The 13453-nt window shown below is 35.8% G+C and overlaps 1 protein-coding gene across 1 annotated transcript in view; it reads left to right on the plus strand.

Moving 5' to 3' along the window:
• Window positions 1-13453, plus strand: part of ADGRA1 (adhesion G protein-coupled receptor A1) — a 262352-nt gene that overhangs the window by 176247 nt on the left and 72652 nt on the right. The window lies entirely within an intron of this gene.

A 13453-nucleotide genomic window follows, 5' to 3' on the forward strand; every position in this document is an offset into this window, starting at 1 on the left:
AGAAGTAACTAAGTGGTATAAACCATTTTCCCTTGTGCAGGCAATACAGCACGATATGGAATGTGCCTCAGAAAACATTAAGATGTTCTAAGCTGTAACTGATGTATTCAAATATTGAAACAAAATATATAATCTTTGCTTCTGATTGTGTTAGTTTTTCTGTTCCAGTGCAGATCTATGCACAAGCTGGCATAAATTCATAAAACGCCTACACTGCAGCTGGGATAAATTGAGTTTGCTTTTGGACAGGATGGAGTCTTTGTGGTCAGGATACAAACAGTTTCACTGATATGAACTATAAAGCAAAAAGCATGTTATGGTAGTTGACACAGCACCTATTCATGCAGTAGACAATAGCTATAGAATGATAAGACTGTGTTCAAATTGGGAGTTAATTCTGCGTTTTATCATTTTGTTAACACTTGAATATTACGTTAAACACTTTTAATTAAGATCTGAGAGCTTTGGGTGAAGATGAGATCTGTTGAAGTCATGAGATTGTCAAGTAAACCTTAATACAATCAAAGGCTTTTTAATGTTTGAGTCTGACACAAATTTATCAGGATCACTTCAGATATTCTTAGAATTATCTATTCTTAATTTAGAATGTTGATGTCTTCTATGCAATGTTTGAATCCTTTATGACAGTATGTAATGGTGACTGACCCAAACAGGCCTTTTGGAATTCAAGCAGAAATGTTCCTTGCTGTAATCTTGTGTCAAAACCTGTTTTTTACATTCCTTATTTCTAGCCCGTATATGCTTATCTTTTAGCACTTGCAGCTAAACTGTATTTCCCTTATTTGATTAGGTTAAGATACATTGCAAATATTTCTTCTTCTTATCCACTAGACTAATTACTCTGACAAAGAAAATTAAATTAGGTTGGTTTAATACAATTTGTTCTTGACAGATCTGTGTTGTCTGTTTATTACCTTATTATCCTCAGGTGTTTGGAAATTGATTTTTGAATAATTTGTTATAGTAAATTTTCAGATATTCGACTTTAATCAACTTGTCTGTGACTCTCAAGATACATATGAAAAGGAGGGGGGAAAGTGTAGCACTGGTTTTGCTGCCTTAATTCTGACACTCCCATTCTTCCGTATTTTGTCAGGCCTAATAGCTAAAGTTTTGTTTCAGTTGATGACGCCTCTTTTAAATTGCCAAGTCTTGATGAACAGGAGATCTAAGTATTGTTTTACTCTTTCCTTTTCCCCTTTTTTCTTTTATGCTATGCTGTATGTCTTAGTAAAATTATAACAAGTTATTGGTTACAGTTAGTTGCTTTGTAAAGATAACAATTACAACAAAAAAAACGCCTGAACTGTTCTAGCTTTCTCTGTTGCCAGTGGCTTGACTTTTTTGTGTTAGTGAATGACCCTCTTGTGGTCTCTCTACTTGCAATTTTAAATAATTTAAAATAATTGTTGTTACTTAGTTAGCACATTAATGCACCACTTTACCTGAGAAATTCATGGTATTCTCTTGTAGATGGTTTTTTAAACTACTAGTACTATTCTTTTGAAAAGATCTTGATTTAAATTCTGAGGTCTCTTCATGTACTTCCTTTTTATTTTCCTGTTTGTGAAAAGTTGTTTTTCTGCTTCCAGAACTGGTTCTATTTTAAAACTTCCCATTCTACTAAATCCTCCCTTTTTTGTTAAAAAAAAAAAAAAGAAGAAAAAAACCCCAAACCAAAACTTTGAATGTTTTCCCTAGAGATCCTATCTTTTGGCTCTTCAGTTTGTTAGAGTCTGGATTTGGAATGTCGTTGTTCTTTACGTGCTGTGGCAATTCTTTCCTTTCCAGGTGTTCGAAAACTCTTGAGTGTTTTATAGTAGCTTTCATTCAAACTACCTGGTTTCTTGTACTCTTGGCCAATTTCTCTATATTAAAGAGGAATTGAAACAGCAGTCTATGTGTATCTACTTACTTGTTTAGCTCTCTGAGGCTATTTCCAGCAAACACCAAGAAATTGTTAGACAATACATATCTTCCAGCATTATTTACCTAGCAAAGCTGGGGTAGTCTGTTTGCCATCATTACCACTTCCTGTGCTTTGATTGCTTCTGTTAATTGCTCTGGAAAAAGTCATTCACCATCCAACTGGATTTGATATATCACTCATCCCTATCATGAGACTGGTTCAGCCTTCCTTCCCTCTACTAGGTCTTAAGCCACCTACCTGTTCTTGAACAGCAGAGAAAGGATTTTCATTATAGCTATATGGTGCATCTCTGACTCCATTCTTCACCTGTACATCTTTCCTAAGGAGTGTTTTATTTATAGCTTGAGGAGACATTGTGTCATAGTAATATACTGATAGAATACTATTACATTTTATTTTTTAAAAAATCTGAGCTCATAAACTGAAATTTAGTGACTTTAATGAACTGTGCTAAATGACTGGGAAGTATGTCACAATTGATGTGTTGAGTACAGTATTTATGACAGGTGGAAGAAAAAAGTCTGAATGAGAAAAGGAAATGTCATTAGTCTTCTAAGGGCATGTCCAATACTGAGAAAAGGGTGGAATCTGGAAACAGACCGAGATACTGCTTACAAGTTGTAAGATCAGCTAGGAAGATTCTGAACATGGGGCATTAAATTATTGGAGATTATTATAATGAATAATTAAATAATAAAATCGATATTTGAAACAATTTTTTGTTGATTAAAATTTAAAATAGAATTGGGTATAAATTGTATGTGCAGATTAGCGGTAAATTTTGGATAATTATTACATTTATTGAGCAGATTAGAGTGCACATTTCAAATAAGTCCCTAATATAATGAAGAAAATGTGTGTATACTTCGAAAAACTGGTTTGCTCGTACAGAAAAAAATAAAGGGAAAATGAAGATGAAATAGACTAAAGATATTGCTTAGGAGGCAAATTTCCATTATTCTGTGCAATGCACATGGCAGTATGTATGGAATATTTTTGCTAAGGAAACAGCTGTCAAAAGCATACATGGAATTCTGCATTCCTTGTTCATATCAGGAAATCCTCCAAGTGCTGTTCCTTCCAAGCTGCGTCCCATTCCCCTGTAACAGTGATGAGGAGTTCATGTATTTGAGGGGAGGGAAGATGACCATTAAGTCTGATTACATGAATCTTGTGTCCGAGAGGCCTGTTTAGGGTGATGTATAACAGCTGTGGCTTCTACTGCCTGTGGTCTGCAGTAGTGACTGCAGAACAGCTGCTCTACTGCTATGAACCCTAGGGGAGGAATTTGCTCTCTCCTTTTACTCTGCAGTATGTAGAGCTAATTTACTAGGATTACAAGGCTATGTAGAATTTGCTTCTACATACTTACTTGAAAATGAAATTTCTCTTATGAACAGAAAATTAACTAGAAGTTTGTACATCTGTATACATATCATATACATTGTTGTAGCCATTCAAAATTATTTATTTGGTTATATCGATGGTTGTTTCTTTCCATTACTGTTCTTTGAAGTGTAAACATATGTTTTATAAGGTTGTAAAAGTATTCTCTTATAGTTTCGTGGTTTTATTTAATCTCTCTGAAACAGATAGGTGTGTTTTGACTGTAGTGAAAAGACTGACTTTTTATTGCCTTCATTACTTCTCTGAAGTACTTCCTAAGAATTACCTGTCTCTTTAGCAATAAGAGTTCAGGGGCTTGTTACGTAATAACATGTATACTACTCCATACTGTTACTCAGTCTATGAAAATCTCACTACGCAGAACATACTATTCAAGAATAATAACATGCATGTGGCATTACATATTAACTATATCGTACACCTGATCAGATGAGAAGCTATCTAGACTTTTGGGTTATTATTTGGGGTTTTTATATTAAATATAAAGCACATAGTTTGATTTTATAGGAGACTTGAGTATCCTTACTGCTATCATTCTCTACTTCCTTTTTATTACATTTACAGGATTTTAAATTCCTCAGGACTGAAAAATATTTCTAATAATGTTGTTTCCTTTGCATATGAGTGGTCATCCTGCATTTTCATTACAAATCTATACTACCTGGTGAATTCAGTAGGAATGTTCATAGTTATTTCTGTATTCAAAGAGATAATTTTTCAGTTGAAACATAGGCTTCCAGGCTAGAGTCTTTTTTTTCAGTGGGGGGTTGGAGGGATGAGTTGGTTTTCTTAAAGCCTTTTAGGGGAAAATATTGTCTGATATAAATAATTATGAAAAAGCACATCAGCATTCACCAAATAGCTGTATATTCAAAGTATTTATTAAAAAAAAAAATCTGATGTTTCTTTCCACTGCACTTATGTTGTAATCGGAGGAGAGCGAACGGAGGGAGTTTTCGACCACGCTAGGATGGGTGATCAAAGCTCCATTTATTGATTTACGGTTGCTTCTTTTATACAGTGTTTAATTAGCTTATACATATTGCAAAAACCTAGCTCATGATTGGTTACATTTAATTAGTTCATACATATTGCAAAAGCTTAGCTTATGATTGGTTACATCCACCTGCAGAAGTTGCGGTCTACCATGCTAGCACAGCTATATTCTATCTTGACTACTCCCCAAAATGTTCTTGCTTTTGATACTAATGTTTCTGTTTAACCAGCATGGCCCATATTTTACAAGGACGACACGTCCTTGATACTTCTTTCTGAAAGCCATTGTTGTAAATATGGCTCTACATCTCCCCCGTTTTCTTTAGGCATTGCTAGTGCAATTTGATTAATACGTTTTGATACACACTTAATGGCAACTTGTATACCTACCAATATTAAAATGATGATGCCTAACCAACGTAAACCTTCTTTCAACAATCCCTGGAGCCAAGGTCCTTCAAAGACAGTGTCCATTTGTTTGTGTCGTTCAACCTGCAAGAATTTCTCAACAATTTCCCCTTTTTGTTTTTCTGACTAGGGCAGCTAGACGAAATGCATGGCTGAGTTGACACTGCACACACAGGGGATAATTGTTAAAACGATCAACACTATTAACAACAGCACTCTGCCTTTTATCAACACTTCTCATACCCATCACACGATTCCAAATCCTGCCAACCAGCTGTCTAAAAACCCTTCCTCATGTGTTAACTGTTTCGTCATGTCTTATAGCTCTCTTACGGTTTTGTGTATCGAATTAGAATGATCTGACAGATTCATACAACATATTCCTTCAAAATTTTCACAACCATGTCCTTGCGCTAAAAGCAAAAAGTCAATTGCTGCTCTATTTTCTAAGATAGCATGTTGTGCAGTAACAGAATCTTGAGATAACAAGTTTAAAACTTCAGATGTACGATTTATTTCTTTTTTTTTTTTTTTTTTTTTTCCTTCTTGGTGTCTCTCCTGATTCCCCCCTTTTTGTTTTTATTACTTGATAGGTACGTTCAATAATGATATGACTTGGTAAATAGATATTAATATTTTCTGGATAATCAATTAGATCTGCTCATAAATTTAAAATATTTGTCATGCAGCACTTAGCATATTCTTTTGTCATTGGGATATAAATGATTGTTGAGCCTTGGCCTAATAACTGAACACTTCTTTTTCTTCTCTCGGTGATTATCATTATAATCATCTCAAATTTAGTGAATATGGTTTTTGGGGTTAATGTGGTAAAATATCCACTCAATAATTTGCAACGAAGCTTTTGAATTTTCCTCTATTATTGCCTCAATTATCCCTAAAGGTTGTCTGCACTAGGACCCAGCAATTGCTGACAAGCAACATTGGAATGCAGAGTGTTCTCACAACATTTTCCTAGAAAGATAACATGGTTAACTCCTTTAGACTGCTGTAAAGCTGAAAGAAAGAAAAAAAAAAATTAGAAAGGAAGGAGAAAAAAGGAGGGGGGGGGTGTGTCTCACACACATACAGTTGCATGTTTTGCTAGGTATTTTAAAACTTTTCCTTCTGAAACTTTTCATTCCAAAGATCCCCAGGTAAATTTACCTGTTTGCCGGCTTAGTGGACATTTGAGATTGAAAGGTCCCAGAAATGTATTTTCAAGATTGATTAAAACCAGTTTTTAAGTCTTACAAACGTTTGAAGCACTTCAAACACACACACATACAACCACTCATTTCTCAGCTAGCTGAATATATTCATACAATGTTGGTTATTACTATTGGATCCAAAATTTTTCCATGTTACGGATATTTAAACTACACACGGTACCGGGAGTAAACTTAAAATACATAGATGCATTATCTAATAAGGCTTATATCGATTGTCTAACAAATATTTCACTTATGGTAGAATATTTTTTTTTTTTTTTTTTTTTTTTTTTGGCCAACATGCTACTTCTTTGGCTAAATTTAAAGCTTTATTAGCTGACATTCCTGGCAAAAGCACTGAGGTAATCACTCCTCTGAACTACACTGTATTGTCAGAGTACAGAACAGTGCATTAGTAAAAACAGTTAATCAAACACTTGAAACCTACGGTAAGTAAAATGAAGTGATGTTAAGAAGTATTATGGAATGTATACTCTGCAGTCTTGGCCATACAGACAAACCACTTGTTTTTGGCAGTGTTGTGTATCTTCCAGCTGTTCGTCACGGTGTAGCCGTTGCTGTGGTAATCTGCTGTTCCATCTTCCATGTTCTCCTCTGTTATGTATTTCTCAGCTTTGTCCACAGCATTCTGGCGTATCCGGTGAAGAAATGCCGACTGCAGGAAGCGCAGGGTCCCCCGTAGTCCCGCTCGGTGCTGAGGATCTCGTTGAGGACGCAGAGGAGGAGACGCAGCTGCCGGTCCGTGTCCTTGGCGCAGCCCGCGGGCTCCGCGGCTCCGGGCGGCGGCGGCAACTCCATGGCGGCGGCTCCATCCGCTTTTTTTGGTCGCTCTGGAGCCCCCCATATTACATCTTCGAACTTCCTCCACTCTGATAGTTCATGGATAGTACTTGGATTGATAAAACATCCTTTCGCTACTCCATAAGTTACCAAATTTGGAAGTTCCTTATTTAAATCAGTCTCTTTTACCCCTTTTTGTCTCAAAAATTGAGTAAATAGGGTTAACGCTGCCTGCCTTTCCATTTTTTTTTTATTTATCTCACTTTAAATATTATTTATATTTCTATACCTTTATGGCTTAGCTCAGTCTGGCAGTCCTCGCAGCGTCTTCCGGCCGATGCGTTATTCGCTCCTCGGGACCTGGTGCATTCACAGAAGCACTTTGGTCGTCCTCTATTGTGGTGGCTTTCTTCTTTGGAATCCCCCCACTGGACCCGGGATCCAACTCCGTTTTTTCCTCTCCCGTGGTGGTCTTCTTCTTTGGAAACCCCCCCCACTGAACCCGGGATATCACGTCCTGCGCGATATCATGTCGGGGTCACCAATTTGTTGAAATCGGCGGAGAGCGAACGGAGGGAGTTTTCGACCACACTAGGATGGGTGATCAAAAGCTCCGTTTATTGATTTACGGTTGCTTCTTTTATACAGTGTTTAATTAGCTTATACATATTGCAAAAACCTAGCTCATGATTGGTTACATTTAATTAGTTCATACATATTGCAAAAGCTTAGCTTATGATTGGTTACATCCACCTGCAGAAGTTGCGGTCTACCATGCTAGCACAGCTATATTCTATCTTGACTACTCCCCAAAATGTTCTTGCTTTTGATACTAATGTTTCTGTTTAACCAGCATGGCCCATATTTTACAAGGACGACACGTCCTTGATACTTCTTTCTGAAAGCCATTGTTGTAAATATGGCTCTACACACTTATGCATTTTTTTTAGTGGTACAACTGTCATTTCACAATATTTTAACTTTATTGTTTAAGTGACAGTTTAACAAATAGCACTGAACAGCGGGTAGACGATGAACAACAAGAAGATATGATGGGATGTGTTCTCAAACTTCTGGAACTGAGCGTAAACCTATGTACAGTACATTTATAGTCATCCATTTGTCTCCAGATCTGAGTGTATATTTGATAGTTATTGCAAAGTTTTTACAAGATTCCAGAGTATGGGGACTGAAGGTGGTCTTTGATTTTCATTCATCATTTAAAAGATCAATGACAAAAATATTACTAAATCCTGTGATTCAACTATGACAACCAGGAGAGTAGAAGTTTACTGTTTTATCTATAGCCTTTGAAGTAGAAACAGCCCTCAGGTGCATTCCAATACTTTTCCATGAACACAGTATGAAGTTCAGTGCTTGAATACTAGTGCTTTTTTTTTTTTTTTTGTAGCATTAGTTGCATTTGCCTCTTGAATTTCCCATTGTCTAGTCATTCATCTCCCTAAGGAGGCTTGTAGAAGTATTTTTAGTGTGCTCAGCACTTTACCAGGACTAGGATCACTGAACTGTATGACAGATCACGAGTGCCCCAGTTAGATACTGCAGTCTGTCTCCATCATATGACCTGCTCAGCACTGATAAGCCCACAGCTGTAGTGCTATGTCCCAGACTTGACACAGCCTGCATACAGCTAAGCTGGGTTGTATTTTGGCCTTTATATCATTTTCTGCATGATTATGCTTAAATCACCTGAATTCTTTCAGACTCAGTTCTACAAACTGAGAAATTAAGAGATAATTACTGCTTTGTATGATTATCTAAAATGTTAATGAAGCACTTTCAAATGCTCGACTAGGATACTGTATAGAGATGGAAAGTGTTCTTTTATTAACAATAGATTTTTTGTTTTGCTGAAGTTTACTACAATGTTGAGATCTCATTGCATGTGATTGTGAAGTGACTAATCGAGAAGCTGGACAAATCCATGAGTTCATGACAGAAATATTTTTATAAAGCAATTTACAAGATCATGCTTGCCAATCTTGCAAAACTTTGTAAAAAATATGTAAATAACTTTAGAATATATAATATGAACTTCCTTATCTTTACTATAAGAACAACTATAGTAATTCAAATAATGATATAAACTTATGCTCTCTGACAAGTACAAGATTTCAAGGCAAATGGTTATATTAGGCATGTAAAAGTTGTCTAATAGAAATTTTGCTTTTGTATTTGGTCACTTTTTTGTCAGGTGAGGATTTGTTTTCTGTCTATATTTGTACTATGCTTGTTCCCAGACTGTATGAATGGTATCACTTTTTTTTTTTTCTGTAAATACTGTTGCCAGTGGTTATCTTTAGATAGCAAGATATAGGGGTGTGAATTCCTTTGCATGACTTTTGTTAAGTATGAGACTTCAAGTTGTAAATTCTCTCCACTAAAAAGAAGTGTGAATTGAAAGAATATATGCCTCACTCAGCATAATGCTATTATTATTATTTTATAGCGACTTGAGAATTTTTTCTGCTCATTCATACATTAGAGTATGCACATCCTGTTCAGTCTGAATCTAACAGAGAGCTTGTGATCTTCCCTGATCTTTAGGACTGTTTGTTTTCTTTTTCTAAACCCATCTAGAATATAAACCCGATATATTTGGGGGATATTTCTGCTTGAAGGATCAACATATTCCTGATATTAAGTTCAGATTTCCTTCACCTGTGTTTTTTAATAGCAATGTTGCTATCTATGTCTACTCTGCCAATGTCAGAATCACTGTCTATGACATCGGTCTCATAATGTCAGCAAAAAGACAGATGGAATATCACAAGTTTGGGTCTAGAGGGTAAGTTGTATGAGGAGTGGCTCAAGCCACTTGGCCTGTTCAAACTGCAGAATATGAGGCTGCGGTGGGAATCTCATAGCAGTTCACTGCTTCCTCACAAGGGAAGGAGGAGGAGCAGGCGCTGATCTTTTCTCTCTGGTGATTAACGATAGCTCCCAAGGGAAGCTATCTGATTTTATGCTAGCATCTTCTAATTGGTGCAATAAAAGTGGGCTTTTTAAAGTGTTGTTGGGAGATTAATCCTTTAATTGCATTTCCCTGTCCCCAGAAAGGGCTGGATATTTTGTTCCCCTGTAGCCATGAGTGCTGAACACAGCAACATGATGATGTAAATTCTGAAGTTCAGCTTCTGTCTTCTTCCTCTGTGCTTTCTGAATTGGGAGATTTCATCGTGAAGTGCTTTGTGTATTTCTTTAACAGCTACTCAGTGAGAGCACTACAGATTTGGAGCAGGGCCAAACCCGCTATTATAAAGATCTAGTTGTAGATTGGTTTCCTGGCTCTTCACAAATATACCATCTTTGGCTCCATATTAGAACTGTACATTTGTCCTCATGTGAGTGATCATCAGTGTTTTTTCTCCATCTTGTCCTGAATCTTTATGATCTTTGTACTGTTTGTGGCTGCTTAGGCCTATGTTTAGTTTTGGAGATCTTTAAGGTAAGAAGAAAATATGACTGTCATGACAAAGAATCAAAAGAATTTTTAAAGTGCCAAAATATCCACGAAGTAAAACTTCCAAATTTAACTGGCTTTGTTTCCCACTAGCAAGGAGGGCATAGCAAAATTCACAGCATGAAATTTACATTCTGATCTGTGACTTTCCCTTTGCTGAAAGACAAATTTCAGCATTGGTGGCTAAGTAAATCAGTTAGTTTCACCTGTCATTTCTATTTCCAATTAACTTTTTTAAAGAGCATAATTCTGTAATTGTGACATTGTAGTACAGGAACACAGCTTCTTCTAATAAGACAATTTATTACATGGGTTTTTATTGTTTCTGTGGGACTTTGTCTTTTGCTGTGTTATCCTGAATAAACATGATTAAGAGTCAAGCTGTTGATTAAAGCAATGCCATTTTAGCATTTTTTTTGAGTGTAGTTTAATTTCAAATGCTCATAATTTAAAGCTGAAATTAGCTGGTCAGCTACTAAGACTGTACTAAATGTGTAAAATTAAGTAATCTGTGAAAATTAGGTTATGGCAGTTTACTTCTAATTCTTGAAACAAATAGTATAGTGAAAGGAACATGGGGGACTTAATGCACTGTAGGGCCAGGAATAATTAAAGGTTTAATCACCTCTGTGGTGGTTATAGTTGGTAAAATCTCCCAGGCAATTTGTGTAAACCATTTAATAGTTCCATTTGGGTTATGTAGGCACTAGTTTCAAATCATTGTATTACTGGACTGTCTTGTAATGTTCGCATAGTTAATTTCTGAACTGTCCATTACTGAAGTAGACCATACTATTTCCATAGAGATGGTCCTTCACTTTTATCTCTTGTCATATAATTCTCTGTGCAACACATTAAATACTGTGCCAGAGCAGTGGGCAAAATTCTTCTCTGACATCTACCCCATGAATTTGAGCTTCAATATTGTGTATTCCTGTGAGAATTGTGATCCTTTTATCCATGTTTTCAGCAAATTAGAATATTGTGAGACCATATATAAATATGGGAGCAGTTTTCCCTTTTAACAGATCCATTGTTAAAAAGCTAGTAAAGCATATAGCTTGTTGTCTGGAGCATAGATTTGCAAAAAAAGGACTTTAAAATTCTGGCTTTAACTTGCCAATTAAATTCAGTGTGGTTTGTTTGGTTTCTTTTTACAAAATTCAGTTTAGCTTGTGGGAGCTACAGGATGAGGGGCTTAATTGCTTGTGAAAGCTCTGTAATACTGGTATGTGTTGATGTGATCTGCAATGAATTGATGTAATGATAGTATAAAGGCTAGCAGAACCAATGTGTATATCAAATATGATAGAAGGTATCTACATGGAAATGAAAACCTTTTTAGATCTGTGTAAAAAAAAAATTTCAAAAGCAAGTTTATTTGTTATCAGAGACATTTTATATCCCTACCCCACTGCAGTACTGAAAGGAAGCCTGCACTCCTGAGTTCTTTCAGTTGCTCAGGGTGTGACACTGACACCTGGTTACTAAGAAGTAAACACAAACATCTGTGCAAAAACGTGTCTTTCTGGATGTCTGCCTGAATAGAGAAAAAAAAATCAATTGGTCATGCAAGCAAAAGGATGCACACCAGAGGTTCTTCTGGATTGAAACATATATAACAAATCTATTCTGTGGCCTGTCGTAATCCATGTAGGCATCCTCTCCATCACTATTTTGCTAATGTAAAATATTGTGGGTTTCAACAAAAATTGATGTTACCTTACACAAACTCTGGCATACACTCAGTGCTTCTGCCTCTTTCAATACCAGGGGAAGTAGCTCATTGATTAAACAGGAAAAACCCTCAATGCTTAGGCTAAGCAATCCTACTTGTAGCTGAAAATTGCAGCTAGTGAAAGTACAGTCTCTGGGTTCGGAATCATGCAACATTTTTACGATTTTTTACTCCCCTATGTTCTCCGAGAAGCAGAAAAGAGGCTGCAGCAAATCTTTAACTATTGCAATTTAGTGTAGTAGTGTAGATTTCAGTCTGCTGCACTCTTTCTTGTACTGTTTATATTATATAGGTGCAATTTATCTGTATTTCCTGGGTGAACAGTACATGATTTCTCTTTCTTTAAAACAATGGGTAGATATTAACTTGCCCTCATTCTGTTTGTTCTGTCAGATTATTTTGTTTCCACAGGATATATATAAGCAAATGATAATTAATTTTCACAATGTGAAATTGCTAACTCTCCTTCACACCAAACAGAAAGGGTCTCTGCTATACAGCAAACTACACAATTAAAGTTTTTGGTGAATCAGAGTCTGCCGGAACTACATCTAACTGAAGCTTTGGCTTGATGTAAGTCCAGCTATACTATTTGACTAAAGTTTACAGTCCCTGCCCATCAAAGGGGGGTTGGAACTAGATGGTCTTTAAGGTCCCTTCTGACCCAAACTATTCTATGATTCTTTTTTCAGCAGGTTATCAACTTACTGCAAAATGTATATTGTTCATGCCTTGTATATACAGGATCTTTCTCTGTTGCTCTTTTAAATTGAGTGTTTGAAAAAGTACCTCTTCGAAAACTATTTTAAAAAACTATTTTAAAATTTTTAAAAATGGCTCTTTCCAAGTTTTTCTTGGTTTTTTATTGTTTAATTTTCAATTTTATATTTAATGTGTCATTTTATACAAATGTTTACTTATATGCATTTTAAAGAGATAGACTAGGGCTTTACATGGAACTTTTTTAAATTTCAGGTGAAGTCTATTGTTAAATAATACTGTGTTAGCTTCATAACTAATTGTTTTATTCATTGAATTGTATCCCATGAAGCAATACTCTCTGGAAAGAAAGTACAAATTTTATTGCAGCTTTCAAAATTGTTGTAGTAAATGCCATGGAATTATTAGTAGTGTAAATTGTACCTATACACTTAACAAAAATGACTATGGAAATCAATTTAAGTAGAAATATGATCATATTATTCATGTATGTACTTAAGAATGTGAAAAGATTAATCTCTGTCAAGATATATAATTAAATAACTCTGAAAAGTATACTAAATACATTAATGATTCTGCAGGCCTGAACACCGTGATACAGCCTTAAAAGACCAAAATACTAGTTTGCTGCCCAGTACACAGATGACTGATTTGCAAAGGGTCATTGCAGAAATACAAAGGTGGGTGCTTAACCCGTTGGATAATCAGATCATAGATTTCATAAAATAGTTCTCACT

Source organism: Phaenicophaeus curvirostris, chromosome 9, assembly GCF_032191515.1.
Source record: "Phaenicophaeus curvirostris isolate KB17595 chromosome 9, BPBGC_Pcur_1.0, whole genome shotgun sequence".
NCBI classification, from domain to species: domain Eukaryota; kingdom Metazoa; phylum Chordata; class Aves; order Cuculiformes; family Cuculidae; genus Phaenicophaeus; species Phaenicophaeus curvirostris.